Raw genomic sequence first — 18574 nt, 5'->3', positions numbered from 1 at the left:
AAGTGGTTGTTATTGTTGGGGATGATCCATTCTCAAACATTTTTGTGTTTGACACATTCCTTACACTATTGGCTATACAAAGTAACAGCTAACAGATGGTTATTGAACCCAGACAGACATGGATGTGAATCTCAATCTTTCCTTTACTAACTTTGTGGTTAGGGGCTTTCACTGGACTTATCTGAACTTCGGTTTCCTTATCTGTAAAACATAAAACTAATTAATAGAATTTGGGTGAGGATAAAATAAAGTAGTAAGTGGAAAATCTAGGGAATATGGCTAACAAATGCTCCATAAGTATTAGCTTGACAATATAACTACACAGAACACATATATAGAAAATGGATTTTGCTAGACAGACAAATATAAATATATCAATATAGTTGACTGAGAATATAAGATTATGGATGTTTCCTTTTTCATTCTAGTTTTCTGTATCTTCCAGAATTTTCATTAATAAGTAAAATAGAATTTGGCTAAGGAATGATATCATCTTACTGGCAGTAGCAAGAAATCTCAGCATACAGAGGTTGACATTGTTATCCACCTCAGTTCATTTGCAAGAAATCAGACATAGTCTCTTGAGGTTTTATATTAAATTCATTACAGCAACCACTTTTTTTCGTTTGATTAGTTCTGTGAACACATTTCCAATGATCGAGCAGTTCACAATCCCAGAAAACTCATTTTTAAGTGTAAAGATGTGGATTCTTCAGGAAAAAAAAAAAAAGAGAGTAGCCAAGAGGATTTACACGGGGCTCTCACTTATCACACAGTATGAACTTAAGAGGTTAAGCTGGCACACTGAGAACACTGAACTTGGAAAATCTGCCTCTAGCATAGTCCAAGGAAACTCTGAGGCTGTAATTTTCAACAGGCAGTCCACATCCTTTGGTAAACAGTGGTTTAGGATGAAGAAGACAATTTCACCTGGCAATACCCATTTCAGGACTTGTCAGTCTAGCTAGCAGAGCTTGCTTTCCTTGAAATTGGTCACCTCCTTTTAGGAGAATATGACTCTTCAGCAGGAAATCCACCTGTAACAACTATTATAGCAGCCTGTGAATACCACTATTCCTGGAATGAATTTCATTGTAATATAATGAAAATGACCTTTACATAGATGGATCTTTTTTGAATGGAGGTACCTAGTGTGAGGGAATAAGCTGGAGAAAATGAACATAAGTATAGTTTCCAGCCAGGAATGCTTCAGGAAAAAAAATATGAAATGGATACTCTGAACCATGTTTATGCATGTCCTTGTGCAATTAACCCAGAGCAATTTATTGATCTTAAAAACTCTTCAGTAATGGAATCATTGATTCTGGTATAATCCAGGTTTATGTGGGTTAAGTCAGTCCTTTCCCCGAACCTCAGAGAGCTGACAATTAAAGTTATAGATGTGTAAAACTGAGACACAAAGAGATGTGGATTAACAACTTTGCCAAACTCATAGTGAATCCACAAAAAGTGCATGCTACATTGCTCTAAATTGAGTGGCACATTATGAGTCACTTGCTTTTTCTACACTTTTCCCTTTGTCTCTTCAATTCCAAATCTGCCACTTAAAATCTTTGCAACACAGCAGAGAGCAGGGAACTATGCTTTGGGATTTATGCTTTCAAAGGCAATTCCGGTTAGCAAAAGATGCAACTCAAGGCAGGTCTCCTTCTGCTGTCTCTCATACTTCCCTCTGTACTCAGTGACTTGTGGTTACTAGTGGATTCTTGCCAGGCATAGCTCATGTGATGGTCATCTCCCAGTAGAGCCCTATAAAATCTTCAGCTTGACCCTGGGTCTCTTTGAGACTGGAATGCTCAGTGTGATTATCACTATGGGTCAGTTTATTACATTTATTATATTCTCAATTCATTGAACATCACAATGTTGTACACACTGTAGATATAATAGTGAATACTACAGATGGGATTTCTGTGACAAGAACATGCAATGGGGTAAGGAGAGGCACTTCCCCTGGAGCTCCTCCAAACAACCACTGTGTTCAGAGCTCCCCATAATAGCATTGGGAATTTGACTTATGTAATAACACAGGGCCTGATATTCTCTTCAGTGCCTTTCATGGGTGGAAGCAGATTACAGTGTGCTGGACTCCACTTTCCCTTTGGGCGAGCTCTCTTGACTGTTATTGATGCCAGGATGCTCAAGCCTTGGAGTATTTGATTGTAGAGTCATTCATTCTCTCTTAGGCAGGTACAAATTCAGTTCACCAGAGGAGATGGTAATTCTTTATCTGCCTCATGTATACATGATACATATAGGAAAAAAATGCTGATGTATCTTTGGTTTTCCTTTAGTTTCCCATATGGTCATGTAAAAGGAACTTAAGTAATCCTAGAATGCATTAAAAAAGACCTTCCAAAAATGATGAGCACTTAGCCTGTGTTTCAACTTTCTCCACAAGTTCTGCCCATTGCAACCAAAAATTTAAAAATTGGGAAAAGGGTAATTTACTAATTTTCTTCTCTGTTGTCTAAGATTTCACACTTTGAGTAGAGAGAAGCAAACAAAGTATAGAGGGAATGTTATCTATCTCTCTTTAATTATATTTCAATCAGTTTTCTATAGATTCTATGACTTAAACATGGATTACTTGGGTCAAAGTAATGTTATTGTCAATTGTCTCCATATAAACTAAATTAACACATTATAATTATGTTGTCATGTTTATTGTCTTCTAAACATTTTATAATTCATAGAAGTAATTTGCATATCTAGAAGCAAGCCCATAAATCCAAATATATCATATATTAAAATAATTATCCACAGAGTACCAGTATAGTTTACTTCATCTTATACTATAAATCACTGCTTATTATCACTCGTTGAATTTGTTTGCAATATATAAGTCTTGTTTTATATACAAAGCTTATTTAGGAGGAACTAGATAGATAGGTGGATAGAACTATTGGCACATACATAAGGCTGCAATTGTGCAGGACGTTTTTATGCATCGCTTTCTAAAGTAATAATTCTAAGACATCCAGACTAAGTATGGAACCCTGCATTAGGCTGACATCAAAAAGCAATAAAATAAAACTTTCCAAAGCTTCTAGCTTTGGAATGCTAAATGTGGTCAATTTAAAATGATTTCCTGTTTCCAAAAAGGTCTTTTGTTGTTTTTTTTCACCCCCCCAACAAGAAAATCCTCTCTCTGGAAATATCAGATGTCCTCATGGTTATTTGATATTACTGCCCAGGAGAATCTGAGGGGAAAAAGAACAGAAAGAAAGTGAAAAAGGGCCAACAGAGTACAGGAAACCCTTCTTGGAATTTCAAAGGCAGTAAAATGTGGAATAACTTAGCTATGCTAAGACATTTTATATAGAAAGCCTGAAGAACTGAGTAAAGAAATATTTGTATAAAGAAACATGTAGATATTATATATGTAGCTTCATATTACATAAATTAAACTAAAAAAACCATTAAAATCTTTTAAAAGAGACATTAAGAAAATATTTAGTACAAATAAATGGATGAATAATTTGAATAACAGGGAACTGTAGAGTAGCCACTCAAATGTTCCTAAAATGGTACAGCTATTACTGTTGCTGCTTTTCTGCATTTGTTTACACTTCAGGTAGTTAATTGTTATTTGTTAATATGTATCATCTTTTATGCAAAAAATTAACATATGATTTTAGAGAATGAAATTTTTTGTGACATTGCCGATTTGTGTTGTCTCTTATCAAGCCATTCTTCACTGCTGTTACAAAGGAATAGGTGAGGAAACCTCCACGACAAGTTTCTACATATTCCTGACAACCTAATCGCCCAAAATGGAACACAGAAAATTGTGGTCCTTTGTTTTTGAACAACAATAATTGTTATAATTAGCACACCAGATAGCAATCTTGCTGAAAATGAAAAATATATGAGAACTCTTGTTCTTTTCAAACTAATAATTAATTATAAAAATAGTGGCTTGTGATTTGGGAAAAACTAAATATAGATAAATCTTGAAATGATACATTAATACTTTTTGGATATCTTATATTCCATGCAAGACTAAAACATGAGTTGAGATGCTAAGAAAAATTACTTATACCAAAACCAACATATATGTTAATAAAAAGCACTTTTTAAAGCTTTAAAAAGCACCTATGTGGCACATAGTAGTTGCTCATTATGGGTTTTGGGGTTTTAGTAGACTGAGTTTCAACTCCATCTAAAGACTACTCAATGCTTTGCTAACAGCTTACACATAATTCATACATTTACTTGCAATTTTTGAACATATTTGCTTTCTTTAAGAGGAATGTTTTTTGGGAAAGAAATGCGAGAAATAATAGTGAGGGTTTCCTTGCCGTACTATACATTAAAATAGATTATACAATCTTAATAATTTTTAAAGTTTATTACTGGTATTAGGATAGAGGCAAATTAATGTAATACACTAGAAGATCCAGAAACATATAAGTATATAAAGGACTCTAATATATGATAGAGGTGCCATTTTAAATGACTGAGAAAGAAAAGATTATTTAGTAAATGAGCTGGCTGATGGCTTGGAAAAAAAAGTTAGATCCCTACCTCATGCCACATGGCAGAGTAAGTTCCAAATGTACTGAAAATTAATAATAGAAAATTGAAACACTGAACTACTAGAAGAAATATAACGACAATATAATCTTGAGGTGGCAGATAGTACTTTATATTATAATTTAAGTAATATATTTATGAAAATTGGCCATATTTTCTAAAACTGACACAAATGCAGTGAGAAGGGTGGCATTGTTTTACATTTTTGCAAGTCTCCTTAATGTCTGGCTTAATAGAAAACATCTGGAATCTCATATTTGCCTTGGCAATCATCTGTGGTGATATCATATGTCTGCAGCTGGACAACTCCACTGTAAACTTGTAAAAGAGTAGAAGTGAAAAAGGCAGATACATCATAGTATTATTATGTAAATAGTTTTGACCTTTCAGGCCTCTGGAATGGATCTCTGGGTCACATGTGGATGGTGAATCACACTTTGAGACTATGAAATATAAACCTTTAAATTGATTGTATTTCTAAAGTATCAATTTTATTTGCATAGTTATGGAAAAGATTCATCTGAATTACCTGTAGTTTCCTATAAGTGATCAGTTTCCTACCCCTATTGAGTAGCAAAATAGCTTAGTATACTCTTAAATTGGATTATCCCCCAAAAGGTCTAAAATCACCCCATATCCCACTGAAAGGATACCCTATCATCTCTTCTGTCCATTTCTCAGTCTATCCTCCTAACCTACACCACCTTCAATTATCAGCCTCCACATTAAACGTTTTGATATGCAAAGGTCATAAGGAGATGGGCAAATTTCTAGGTGGTAATACAACCAGAAAGAAGGAGATTGGAACTATTTGCAGTGTAGTTAATGTAGTTACTTCTTTATATTTCCACACTTAAGTCCTTGCAAAATTTCCTCCTTTACAATTTCCCTCTTTCATTTGAAAAATCACATTTTCCTAAAGAAGTCCTTTTTCATGTTTCTTATTTCAGTCCTTTTTCTCCTTTTCAGGAAATCTTATTACTTTCCTCAGCAGGTAGAAGTTTCCCTTTTTGGTCTGTTCCATGCCTACCAACTCAAATGGCACCTCTGATTTAGTTCAAATGTTTATAAGGATCTCATTTGTTCAGGAAGATGGGATGCATTCTAATTACATGATTATAAGTAAATATGAGTTTCAGTTCAGGTTCAGTACATACTCCAAAGGAAAATTTGCTTTTTATCACACTAGATCATCTGGTAGTTAATCTTCATCAAAGTGGTCACTAAGATTAGAAAATGAAATCTCGTATTCAAAGCAAATGCATATATATATGTCTCATGACAGATATATATATATGCACATGTGAAATGAAATGCTATGGTTATTTAGCTTTATTTTGTCCTGTCCTTTTTAGGACAATAGACTCCACCATTATTCTTCTAAGAGGCTTTTTCTTTTTAATCTTATGCCCCACTGAGTGTGGTGTCATTATAAAAGACATCATACTAAGTATAAATTGCTTAGCCTTAGTTTCCCTTCCTGCAAAGTAGTATTTCCAATCAAATTCCTTATGATTTCTCCTTCCTAGGGTATATGTTTGAGAGCAGAGGTAGAGATGGAGAGAGCTCCAGTTTATATATAACACATGCACAAAAATGTATACCCACAATGTGAACATGGATAAGAATGAGTAGCCCAGACATTTGAAAATTTACAAACACTTTGCAGCTTCATTTTATGGTTTAAATTGAGGTATGGAGAACAAATCAGTAAGTATTTGTATGACTAATAATCTTAAAACATTACTTATTCTAAATCTGACTTTGGGACTATAGAAGTGAGTTATTTCATATTTTCAGTATAAAATTAGAGTCACGAGGGGCTCAAGTGTGATTCTAGAGATAGAAAGTGAACTATGACCACGAGGAGCAGGCTTTACTGAGATGTACATAAATACCTAATCTTCCCCCTACTTCTTCCTCTCCTCTTCTATCTCTCCTTCTCTCCACAACATGGACAGGAGGAAGATTAAGTAGCTCAGACATTTAAAAATTATCCTCTTTTTCCTCCTCCTCTTTTCCCTTCTCCTCTTCTTTCTCCTCCTTCTTCTTCTAATGAATGAAAATAGAAATGGCAGCGATGTGAAATTTTTGGTCTAAATAGGATTGCAAACTCTGAACCATGGATTAAACCTGGCCCTTTGCCTCTTTCTGTACATCCATGAGCTAAGAATGGTTTTTAACTTTTTTTTTTTTTTTTTTTTGAGACAGTCTTCTCTGTTACCCAGGCTGGAGTGCAGTGGCGCAATCTCAGTTCACTGCAACCTCCACCTCCCAGGTTCAAGTGATTCTCCTGCCTCAGCCTCCCAAGCAGCTGGAACTACAGGCACCCGCCACCATGCCCAGCTAATTTTTGTATTTTTAGTAGAGACAGGGTTTCACCATATTGGCCAGGCCAGTCTCGAACTCCTGATCTTGTGATCTGCCTGCCTCAGCCTCCCAAAGTGCTGGGATTACAGGCATGAGCCAACGCGCCCGGCCGGTTTTTTAACATTTTTAAGTGGTTGAAAGTAACTCAAAAAAATAATATCTGGTGACACTTGAAAATGATATGAAATTCAAATTTCATTATCTACAGATAAAATAATATTGGAACACAGCCACACTCATTTGTTCATGTACTATAAACCATTGCTTTTGTGCTATACTGGCAAAGTTAAGTAATGACAACCGAAACCATATGTGACACTCTCATGACTTCACACTCCTGCTCAATGTACTACAGATCACAGTGATGCAATTGTAACTCAACAGTATTTCAATATGTCATGCATATTGCTCCACCACAACATAATTTTTATAAATTATCAATGGGTATTTATTATGTCAAAAGAAGAAAAGAAGAGAAAATGGGGGTTTGAAAGTTGTACCTTTGAGGCACAATGGAATGTAGGTTATTTTATTATTGAATTCAATTGTGAAGGGTTGTATTTATTATGCAATGACACTACAGCTGTGATAAAATGCAATATATATCAGTGTCACCAAAAACCATGCATGCACTACAGTATTCTTCCAAATCACAAAAAGGGCAATAATAAAAAAATTTAACATGGACTATTTTGTCACAGCAGAATTTCTTCACAAAAATAAAAAATGAAAATCAGACTGTCACCAAAGTTTATGTCCACATTGCTCATTTGTTAGTCAAGGAAATTCATTTACAAATTGTGAATTAATTAAATCACATTTGATTGCAGCTATAGTTAATATCTGTCTAGAGAAAACTCTACTGAAGATTATTAGCCTTTTAATGAGAATAACAGTTCAAAGAGTTGAGGACATTGGGAGCAATGTCAATAGTCAATTAAAAAACAAAGGAAATTGTGTTTAGTGGTTAGTTTTGGCTCTTGGTAAGTTAACAGGGGTTACCAATACTACTGAGTTGTTTTTCACTTGAGGAATTAATGCCAAGTTTGAGATGACTGAAGAATTAGTGTGTATGAACAGTTCATGTGGGATAATTACAGGAGAGAATATTTTCCAAAAAAATTGAGAAAGCAACAATTCAGTAAAATCTGAAGTGGTATCTGCTAAGATGTGTTATAACTAATGATGGAAAAAAAAGTGTAGAGCAGAAAATGGCTTATTTGGACAAATTTACTAAGCTTTTGACATTGTCTTGAACAAGAATAATTGCCCTGAATCAGTATTATTTAATACTAAACAGCTTTGGAAATTTGCTGTTACTGAAGACTTGATTACTTAATTAATTCAATCTAAAATTACAAGGGAATTTAGAGTTTATATGTGAACGATACTGCAATAAAGTCATTTTGGCAAGTAATATTTTCTCAAATGACAATTTTGAACCACATGTTGGCAAAAGTTAAAGCAACAGTCAAGATTTTCATCCTCATATGAATATTTAGTGCATATGTTCTTTGAACTCAAACTGCAGTTTCAGCAGAACTCTTTAGACCTTGATGCAAATGAAAAGGAAATTTCATATTTCAAAATATATTTCACTAAGACATTGAGAAGCTTTCACCTAACCTTCAATTAGTCACCTAACCTTCAATTAGAACTTATTCATCCAAAATGTAGTGACACGCTAAAAGCCAAATATCAAAAGATTCTAATAGGAGTGTGTTAATGTATTTCAAGTTTTAATTATGATTAAAATCATATGCTGGTGGATTGATAACAGTATTTGGCAGTGCCATCTGTGCTAAAAGATGTTTTGGAAGACGAAATACATAAAACTTCTTTACGGATAGCATTAACAGATGATATTTGTAACTGATTTTGATAAGAGAAAACACTAGGAATTTCAGTTAAGCAAATGTTACCTGCAACCCCCAAAAGGGGAACTCCATTCTTCTCATTATTAGACTTGTATTAAAATTATTTCAACTCATTTCGGTACAAAGTAAAAAAGTAAAAAAAAATATACATATTATTTTGCAGTACTCAAAATAACTTGAATGCTGTAGTACTCAATTATAATTGTTATTATATTTAAATTTCATCAATTAAAAATATGTGGAAATTTGTTTTCTCTCTGATTATGTAACATCTATGTAATTTCCATGACTTTGCCTCTTTGCCTGCAAAGCTTAAAAAATTCATTATCTGGACTATTTTTTTTTTTTTTTTTGAGACAGAGTCTTGCTCTGTTGCCCAGGCTGGAGTGCAGTGGCACGATCTCTGCTCACTGCAAGCTCTGGCTCCTGGGTTCACACCATTCTCCTGCCTCAGCCTTCGAGTAGCTGGGACTACAGGCACCCACCACCACACCCGGCTAATTTTTTATATTTTTAGTAGAGATGGAGTTTCACCATTTTAGCCAGGATGGTCTCAATCTCCTGACCTACTGTGCCCGCCTTGGCCTCCCAAAGTGCTGGGATTACAGGCGTGAGCCACTGCTCCCGGCCCCATTATCTGGACTCACACAAAAAGAGTTGGCTGATCTTTGATCTAAATAAAACAAATCTGAATTCTGGTTCCACTTGTGGAATGCCAAGGAAACTGACAGCAGAAAGAAAGTGCTGGAGGCCAGAGATCAGTGAAATTGAAATTGAGGTGATGATTATCCTGAGACTTACAGTGAAAGACACTGGCTGCAAGGGTCTATCTGAGATGTTCTTCTCTCAAAAGAGGGCATCAGGTTCTGAATAAAATTAGCCATCCTAGACATCCAACAGTGGAGCCAGGATAACCAGGCTGTCATGCTCCAGTATACTGAGCACGATCATTTTTCCTTCCAAAGACTTTGTTTATTTCCATAGTTATATGTTTGTAGGGAAACTGTATGTTTGCCATAAACAGGTGTTTATCTTTTTGACATAGAGAACACAGAAATTTTGGATAATTTCATTGTTAAGAGGTGGCATTGGCCAATGTTGGTATAAAACAGATTGTAGATGCCTAATAAATTGCATGCGAATTTACTTTTTCTGAAACTAAGGTCAACTCTTTATGTCTTATTAGCTTTCAATGTTTTCAGAAAGAAAGAAGAGTTAGAGAAAATTAGAACAGGGATATTAAAATGGTTTTTCACTTGATTTTCCAACATCTTAGAAAAAAGACCTAGGCTTTGTGCAGACCAGTGTAAAAACATTATGCCTTGTCTGGACATAATTAAGCCAGGAAAATGAACACTTTCCACTTAGTATTTATTTGTAAATTCATAATCAAAAAGGTAATAGTTATCATTCCTAACTTCTTCAAAGATACAGGGGATGAAAAAAGACTTTTATAATAACCTCTTTAGAATAGATTTTTATGTGAAGGAAGTGCAGAATCACCAGTGTTTTTTTGTCAGCATACCTCTGGGAGTTACACTGGGATTAAGTCTCCTCTAATCACCAATTGTTAGCTGACAAGGTGGACTTTGAACTAGTGCGTTCAAACATGGGGTTCTCTCGTGTTTGAAAAAAGAAAAAGACCATGTCAAAGATAGTCTTTATCACTTGTCTGGCAATCAATCACATACCTTCCATGGAAAGCTGTTTTACATACAAAGTATTTGTTTTAAATACTTTATAGAAATAAAAGACGTGTACTGAGGATAACTTTTAAAAAGTAGCTCACATTTTTGAAAAGCATAATTTCTTCATTACATTTTTTTCATTATTGATATGGTTTGGCTCTGCGTCCCCAGCCAAATATCACTTTGAATCGTAATCATCCACAAGTGTCATGGGAGGGACCCAGTGGGAGGAAATTGAGTCATGGGGGTGAGTTTTTCCCATGCTGTTCTGATGATAGTGAATAAGTCTCATGAGATCTGATGGTTTTATAAAGGGTAGTTTCTCTGCACATGTCCTCTTGCCTGCCGCCATGTAAGGTGTCACTTTGCTCCTCCTTATCTTCTGCCATGATCGTGAGGCCTCCCCAGCCATGTGGAACTGAGTCCACTAAACCTCTTTCCTTTATAAATTACCCAGCCTAGGTATGTCTTTATTAGCAGCATGAGAACAGACTAATACAGTAAATTGGTACCAGTAGAGTAGGGTGCTGCTGTACAAATACCTGAAAATGTGGAAGTGACTTTGGAACTGGGTAACAGGCAGAGGATGGAACAGTTTGGAGGGCTCAGAAGAAGATAGGAGAATGTGGGAAACTTTGGGACATCCTAGAGACTGGTTGAATGGTTTTAACCAAAATGTTGCTCGGGATACGGACAATGAAGTCTAGGTTGAGGTAGTCTGAGGTGGAGATGAGGAACTTGTTGATAACTGCAGCAAAGGTTACTCCTGTTATGCTATAGCAAAGAGACTGGTGGCATTTTGCCCCTGCCCTAGAGATTTGTGGAAATTTGAGCTTGAGAAAGATGGTTTAGAGTATCTGATGGAAGAAGTGTCTAAGTGGCAAAGTGTTCAAGAGCTGGCACAGCGTAAAAGTCTGAAAAATTTGCAGCCTGATGATGCAATAGAAAAGAAAAACCCATTTTCTGGGGAGAAATTCAAGCCTGCTGCAGAAATTTACATAAGTAATGAGAAGCCCAATGTTAATCCAAGACAATGGGGAAAATGTCTCCAGGGCATGTCACAGACCTTCAAGGAAGCCCCTCCTATCTCAGGCCCAGAGACCTAGGAGGAAAAAATGGTTTCATGGGCCAGGCCCAGTGGCCCCTGCTGTGTGCAGCCTAGGAACGTGGCACCCTGGGTCCTGGCTGCTTCAACCATTGATAAAAGGGGCCAAGATACAGCTCAGCCTGTGGCTTCAGAGGGTGTAAATCCCAAGCCTTGGCAGCTTCCACGTGGTGTTGAGGCTGCGGGTGCATAGAAGTCAAGAATTGAAGTTTGGGAACCTCCACTTAGATTTCAGAGGATGTATAGAAACGCCTTGATGTCTAGGCAGAGGTGTGCTGCAGGGGCAGAGCCCTCATGGAGAACCTCTACTAGGGCAGTGTGGAAGGGAAATGTGGGGTGCTAGCCCCTACACAGAGTCCCCACTGGAGCACTGCCTAGTGGAGCTGTGAGAAAAGGGCCACCATTCTCTAGACCCCAGAATGGTAGATCTACTGACAGCTTGCATTGTGCACCTGGAAAAGCCTCAGACACTAAATGCCAGCCCATGAAAGCAGTCAGGAGGAGTGCTGTACCCTGCAAAGCCACAGGTTTGGAGCTGCCCAAGATCATGGGAACCCACCTCTTGCATCAGTGTGACCTGGATGTAAGACATGGAGTCAAAGGAGATGATTTTGGAGCTTTAAGATTTGACTATCCTGCTGGATTTTGGACTAGCATAGGGCCTGTAGCCCCTCTGTTTTGGCCAATTTTTCCTATTGGAATGGGTGTATTTACCCAATGTCTATACCCCCATTGTATCTAGGAAGTAACTAACTTGCTTTTGATTTTACAGGTTCATAGGCAGAAGGGACTTGCCTTGTCTCAGATGAGACTTTGGTCTTGGACTTTTGGGTTAATGTTGCAAGGAGTTAAAGCTTTATGGCTTGCTGGAAGGAATAATTGGTTTTGAAATGTGAGGACATGAGATTTGGGACGGGCCAGGGGCAGAAATATATGGTTTGGCTGTGTCCTCACCCAAATCTCACCTTGAATTGTCATAATCCCCACGTGTCATGGGAGGGACCCAGTGTGAGGTAGTTGAATCACGGGAGTGAGTTTTTCCCATGCTGTTCTCATGATAGCAAATAAGTCTCATGAGATCTGATGGTTTCATAATGGAGAATTCCCCTGCACATACCTTCTTGCCTGCTGCCATGTAAGACATCCCTTTGTTCTTCCTTTGTCTTCCGCCATGATTGTGAGGCTTCCCCAGCCATGCTGGACTGTGAGTCCATTAAACCTCTTTCCTTTATATATTACCCAGTCTTGGGTATGTCCTTATTTGCAGCATGAGAACGGACTAATACAATTATTCTCCAAATTCAGTTTTCCTTTCTGTTATAAGGGTAACATGATAAAATCACAGAATAGCCACAGAAAGAAAGATTTTCTGAAAATAAGAAATATACACCAAATTCCATTTGGTGATTAAATATTTTACTATGCTTTATAAATACCTAAAGATATTTAGCTTATCCAGTTACTATTCCTTTTAAGGAAAGCTTTTGGAATTTGGAATTTAATTGCCATTTATACTAAATAGTAAAAAGAAGGTTGTGCAATTTACATAGGTTTAACTTCTAATATGAAATTATCACTCTGAATTTTTAAGTCAAATCGAGAATGGAAGCAGCCTCCCTAAGCAGCATAAAAGACAGGCTGTAAAAGAAGTGCATGGAGAGGAGAGAGAATAATAGGCTATAGACAGAGAGATTCCTTTACTAGGGTGTATCATGGAGTCAGGAAGGAGAGGGGTGCAAAATTGAGGGATGTAATCTGACTCCCTGTTTGGTAAAGTCTGGATTTTATCAAAACTAGAATTGGTAAAGGCTTCTCCATTTATTTCCAGCTATGTCCAATCAGTTACTAATTATTGGTGATTCTACTTAAAAAATTTCGATTGGAGATACTGAATAAATATATAAATGTATTAATTAATACATGGATGAATGAATGAACAAATGGGTGAATGAATAAATAAGGGACAACAGTGAAAGATCCTTTGACTTATTATTTCTCAGGTGATAGTGAGATGCTGCGTCCTGATTTCTGGGCAATCTGTCCAATCACAACAGAGCACCAGGCAGTGGATAGGGCTCAGCAATTGAGATGCAGTGCTAGGGAAAGAAAGATGGTTTGAGTCAGACTTGGTATTTTAAATAAGTCAGGTATCCAGGAAAATTAGAACAGAAGGGAATGTTAAAAATCCCACACTAGTTAATAGGGCTTAATCCAGGCATACAAAACATCATGTCTTCTTGGTAACATGACTTCATTTTAAGTGCCACTCCGTGGTGAGCTGAGCTTCCTGGTCTACTTCCTAGCCTACCATGATCTTCTGGGTCAGCCTGTATGTGGCCACTAGGGGATAGAGTGGCAGGCAGGAAGACGGAGAAGAAAAAAGGCAGGGAACACAAGGCAGAAACCAACCAAAGTAATCTAACTTCAGCAACTCTTCAAACTTTTACAGTATTTTGGTTTATGTTCACCACTATGCCTTTTGTAATTCTTGTATTTTATAATTTGTTAAGCTACTATGGGACTTACGTTGATATAGAAAATTCTTTTTTCTTCTTCTTTTCCTTTCTTTTCTGACACACACCTAATTTGTTGCTTATTTGATCACACCAAAACTGCCAAGTGTCTGCATGTGGAGACGTGTGATGAGTTAGGTTATATGTAACAATTGGGCAGTGTCATTCATTGTGAATTCATGGGAACATGATAGACATTTTCCTAAAATTTAACTGTCAGGTTCATCAGATGGGTGAATTGAATTCAGCTTCATATATTTACCAAGTTATGATATGTTGATTTTTTATTTTTTTCAATGAATGGTCTAGACCAGGTTTACTTGAGAGGCAATGAAGGAGACAGTAGTAAAGTAAGTATTTAGTGTGACTTACTTCAAAACTGTGTCTATTATATACCGTTAACTTGAAGAAAAAACTATCTTAGCAAGCACCCTTTTTTCTAAAAAAAAAAAATTAACTTTGAGTAGCAATTTTACTAAATTAAAAGTGATTTTCCCATATTTTATCATCTTCAGTTAATACAAAATAGTGGAATATTTTATAATCCTAATAATTTGCACATTAAAACTTCATTACTTTTATTAAAAGTTTATTACTACTATAAGTATTCCAATGGCAACTGTTTATTCAATTCCTGCTTTTTTGTCCCTATAATAGATCAATTATTTTTGTTAACTAATCCATTGATTTGATTCCCTCCTTAAAATAATCAAAAATTTCAGTTTAATTGAAGAAATTTAGTGCTTTATATTTAGTATCATGTAGTAATTATCTTTGCCTTTCAGGCCATCAACATTGTTTTTCCAGAATTGACTAGAATAAAAATATTTTAAATGCTATGCTTTTGACTCTTCTTTTTAGCCACTTTCATGAAATGCAAAGTTGATAGAATTTTTAAAGAAGCTCTTTGACCAACTACTGCTGGAAGCAAAGATGCCAAAATGCCATCTTTTTTTTTTTTTTTTTTTTTTTTTTTGAGGTGGAGTCTCGCTCTGTCACCCAGGCTGGAGTGCAGTGGCACAATCTGCACTCACTGCAAGCTCCGCCTCCCGGGTTCATGCCATTCTCCTGCCTCAGTCTCCCGCGTAGCTGGGACTACAGGCACCCGCCACCATGCCCGGCTAATTTTTTGTATTCTTTTTAGTAGAGATGGGGTTTCACCGTGTTAGCCAGGATGGTCTCGATCTCCTGACCTTGTGATCCACCCGCCTCGGCCTCCCAAAGTGTTGGGATTACAAGCATGAGCCACCGCGCCCTGCCCTTCTTTTTTAAAAAGCTCTTGAAATACCTTCTACTTAGGTATATATACCTGAAAATAAGAAGAAATAGAGAACCTTCTGAAACCTTCATATGAGTTTGAAACTCAGATGTAGCCCAAAATGTGCAGGTGATTACAAAATTTAAGTCCTTTTTAAAGTGTTTTTGTTTTAGCCTTTACAGTATTAATTAAGAAATCTGTTCAACGTCTGGGCAAGGCTTAAATATCTTTCATATTTCTATCAGCTGGAAATAAGAGAAAGAAATACATTTCGTATGACACATTTTTCTACAAGATAAGAATGCAGAAATATTTTCTCTAACAGTATCTATTTTACGGAAAGAATATCAAGAGAAAGTGAGGTTTTTTTTTTGCAATGGGGGAGATGTGGGGAGATACCTAGATGACAGGCATGATAACGTTCCTTCTGGTTTATTTCACAATTCTATCCTTTGCTAAAGCAATGTTTACCTTGATTTGGGGTTTCTCATCTTGTCTTCCTCTTCCTGGCTTGGCTTTAGCTTTTAAACTAAAAATAAAGATAAATGAAGGCAGAGAAGAATTTTTACTAGCAAGTGTTGCACAAGAAGTAACTATAGTCTCATAAAGTTTTATCTTTTTTGACTTCTTGCAATTTGAAGTGTAGTTAAAACATAAGGCAAGAGTTCATATCACGTCCCTGAAGCAAATACAGTACTTTTCTACTTACCTTCTTTGATAGAACTTATGTATTTTTAAACTTTAGTACACTAAGATTATAAAAATCTTAAACTGCCAATGTCTGCTTAGGATTCCCTTTACAAGTTTTGCAGAGGGACACAGACTGCACACAAGAAACTTGGTACCACTTACTAATGCCACCAAATTAGACAATGTGTAACAGAATGTCCAACTTTTGAACAAACACCATTTCAACAAATACCAGATTTGAAGATAACCCCACTGAAATCTGAAATAAAATATTTCAAATCAGATAGAAGATTGTACATATAGTCTTGAGCTTAAAAAATCTGTAACATTTTAGTTTCAGATGCACTTTATAAGCTAAGATTTAAACATACTTTGGGCACTTAAGATCAAATTTTGGAATAATAGTATGGTAAGTTTCAATTTTTCCAAGTCAACTTGGACATTGCAAATACCAACTGAACTATCTATCATAAATATGTTCTGTTTCCTTGAAATGCATTAGGTTTTTAAAAAATGACACTACTCAGAATGGGAGAAAAAAATTTATAATCAATTTGTGTGGGTAATATTAAGACAATAATATTAGAAATATTTTGCTATGCCGAGCTAATGTTTAGTAACTTTCTGCAAAGTCTGGGAAGTGTCTACTTTATACAAATCTAGGTAAATATAAAAATGTTGAAATAAAAAAGTCTTGTATACTTTTTATACTCTCTCCCTTGTATACTAGGAAGAAGTTGAATGGTCTATTAAACGTGTTAAGTCCTGTAAAATTTGCAATTTCTTGGCTAAAACACAACATGCCACTTGAGGTCATTCTTTCCAACTGAGTCACTGACCCAGGGCTCAGAGCATGGTGCTTAAATGTCAATGGAGACAAGCCCTCTGACTGTGATCCTTGTTGTCGTGATACAGTCTCATGTTCTGGATACTGCCTTATAAAAAGCAACTCATGCTTATTTATTATGTAGGGGAGAAAACATAATTTCTTTTCTTTCCTTTTTAGGTTCTTTGTTGAGAGAGTTTCCTGAAAACAAACATTGGATTAACAAAAGAGACAAACGGAAGTTTATTAATGCATGCTGTACCCATCATGCAGGAGAGGCCTCAGTTCGAAAGTATTTCTCTCTCAAGGCAGTGACTTAGGGGACTTGCTTAAATAGTATTTCAACAAAGAACCATCAAACCAATATAGTAGAAAGACAAAGGAGAGAGCAGTTTCAGTCTTTCAAAAGGTAGGAAAATGTAGGAAGATAGTAAAATGTGTCTGCAATTTTTTCTGGTGCCTCCTGAAAACTTCTCTGGTGACTTCTCTGGGCTGATAAGCAAGTTCTGTCTTAAGGAAGTATTGATGGCCTGCTATCAGGCAAGCAGAGCCTGAGACAGAGTGTTCCCCTGTGTTTTCAGTGTTTGTAATTCAACAGTGCTCACTATTTTGGAGAGAAATATTTTGGTTTCCTTCAATCAAAATCTGAGAGTTCCTAATGTACAAATACTGTGCCTAATTCACCCTTTTACCTTCCCAAGGATCTCCATATAGCAGGGGGCTAATTTAGTGTTTGTTGAATTGAATTTATTTAAGGTAGGCTTTCTTGTCTCCTTACAATTTCACATCATGACTCTTACTGTTTTATTTGTTGTGTGTCTGCATTAGACCACCACTTACTGATTTTTTGCACTACTTAATGGAAGCAGGACAGTAAAATTGCCTATTTGATTCTGAGCCTGAATCAGATAAATAGTAACATTTTGGAAAGTTCCAGGAAAGGGTAGGAAGCAGAAGAAATGTGCTGTCAGGGATTTTTCTGTCTACTAGGGGATTGGTGCAGCAGAAAAGAGCACAGGTATAGAAGTAAGATGGGCTTGTTTTCAAACTTCTGCCATTTCCTAGGAGGAGTTTGTCATCTTAACAAGGCTTACCCTTAGGAATGTTGGGAAGATGAAATAAAATGTTACACATGAAGCATCCAGGATAATGCCAAACGCACAAATGGTAGCTATTAAAATTTGAACCAGAAAGATTATGGTATTACAAAATAAGAGATTTCTTTTTAGGTCACATTGCTTGCTTAGAAATGACTCACCCTGTCAAAATAGGTTTCAATTGTCCCCTTTCACTTCAGTGACATGTGAAGAAAGCTGATCCCATCCAGAGAACTCAACCACCATGGAGAAGACAGCTGAGTACTCCACCATTACACAGAGCAACTCCCTGCCACTCTTAGGGTTGGTAAGCTATGCCAGAGCCTACATTGCTGATTAACATGATGTTAGAAGCAAGTAGCATCCCTTAGAAATCAATCAGTAAAGATAAAATCTTGAGAAATTCCTCTGATAAAAGACAAAGAGGTATACATTGGCTTGTAAAATAGAATTCAACTGTAAAAGTAGCATACAAAAAAAAATGATACAGATTAACAAATTTTTTAAAAGGCAGATAAAAATTCACAAGTCAAGTACAAATGAAGGAAATCTCAAAATACAATTAAATGTGAAAGACATCACCCTTCCAG

At 36.3% G+C, this 18574-nt stretch overlaps 1 long non-coding RNA gene across 4 annotated transcripts in view; it reads right to left on the bottom strand.

The window, feature by feature from the left end:
* The window catches only part of LOC115934999 (uncharacterized), a 198501-nt gene that overhangs the window by 81391 nt on the left and 98536 nt on the right, over window positions 1-18574 (bottom strand). For 2 of the 4 annotated variants that reach the window (XR_010134357.1, XR_010134356.1), the window contains one exon: window positions 15843-15900. The exons of the other annotated variants lie outside the window; for them this stretch is intronic. This is a non-coding gene — a long non-coding RNA (uncharacterized lncRNA). The remainder of the gene's footprint in view (window positions 1-15842; window positions 15901-18574) is intronic. 4 annotated transcript variants of the gene reach the window in all.

This window comes from Gorilla gorilla, chromosome 5 (assembly GCF_029281585.2).
Source record: "Gorilla gorilla gorilla isolate KB3781 chromosome 5, NHGRI_mGorGor1-v2.1_pri, whole genome shotgun sequence".
Lineage (NCBI taxonomy): Eukaryota > Metazoa > Chordata > Mammalia > Primates > Hominidae > Gorilla > Gorilla gorilla.
The sequence above is the reverse complement of the archived record's forward strand: the minus strand, read 5'-3'. Positions and strand labels throughout refer to the sequence as shown.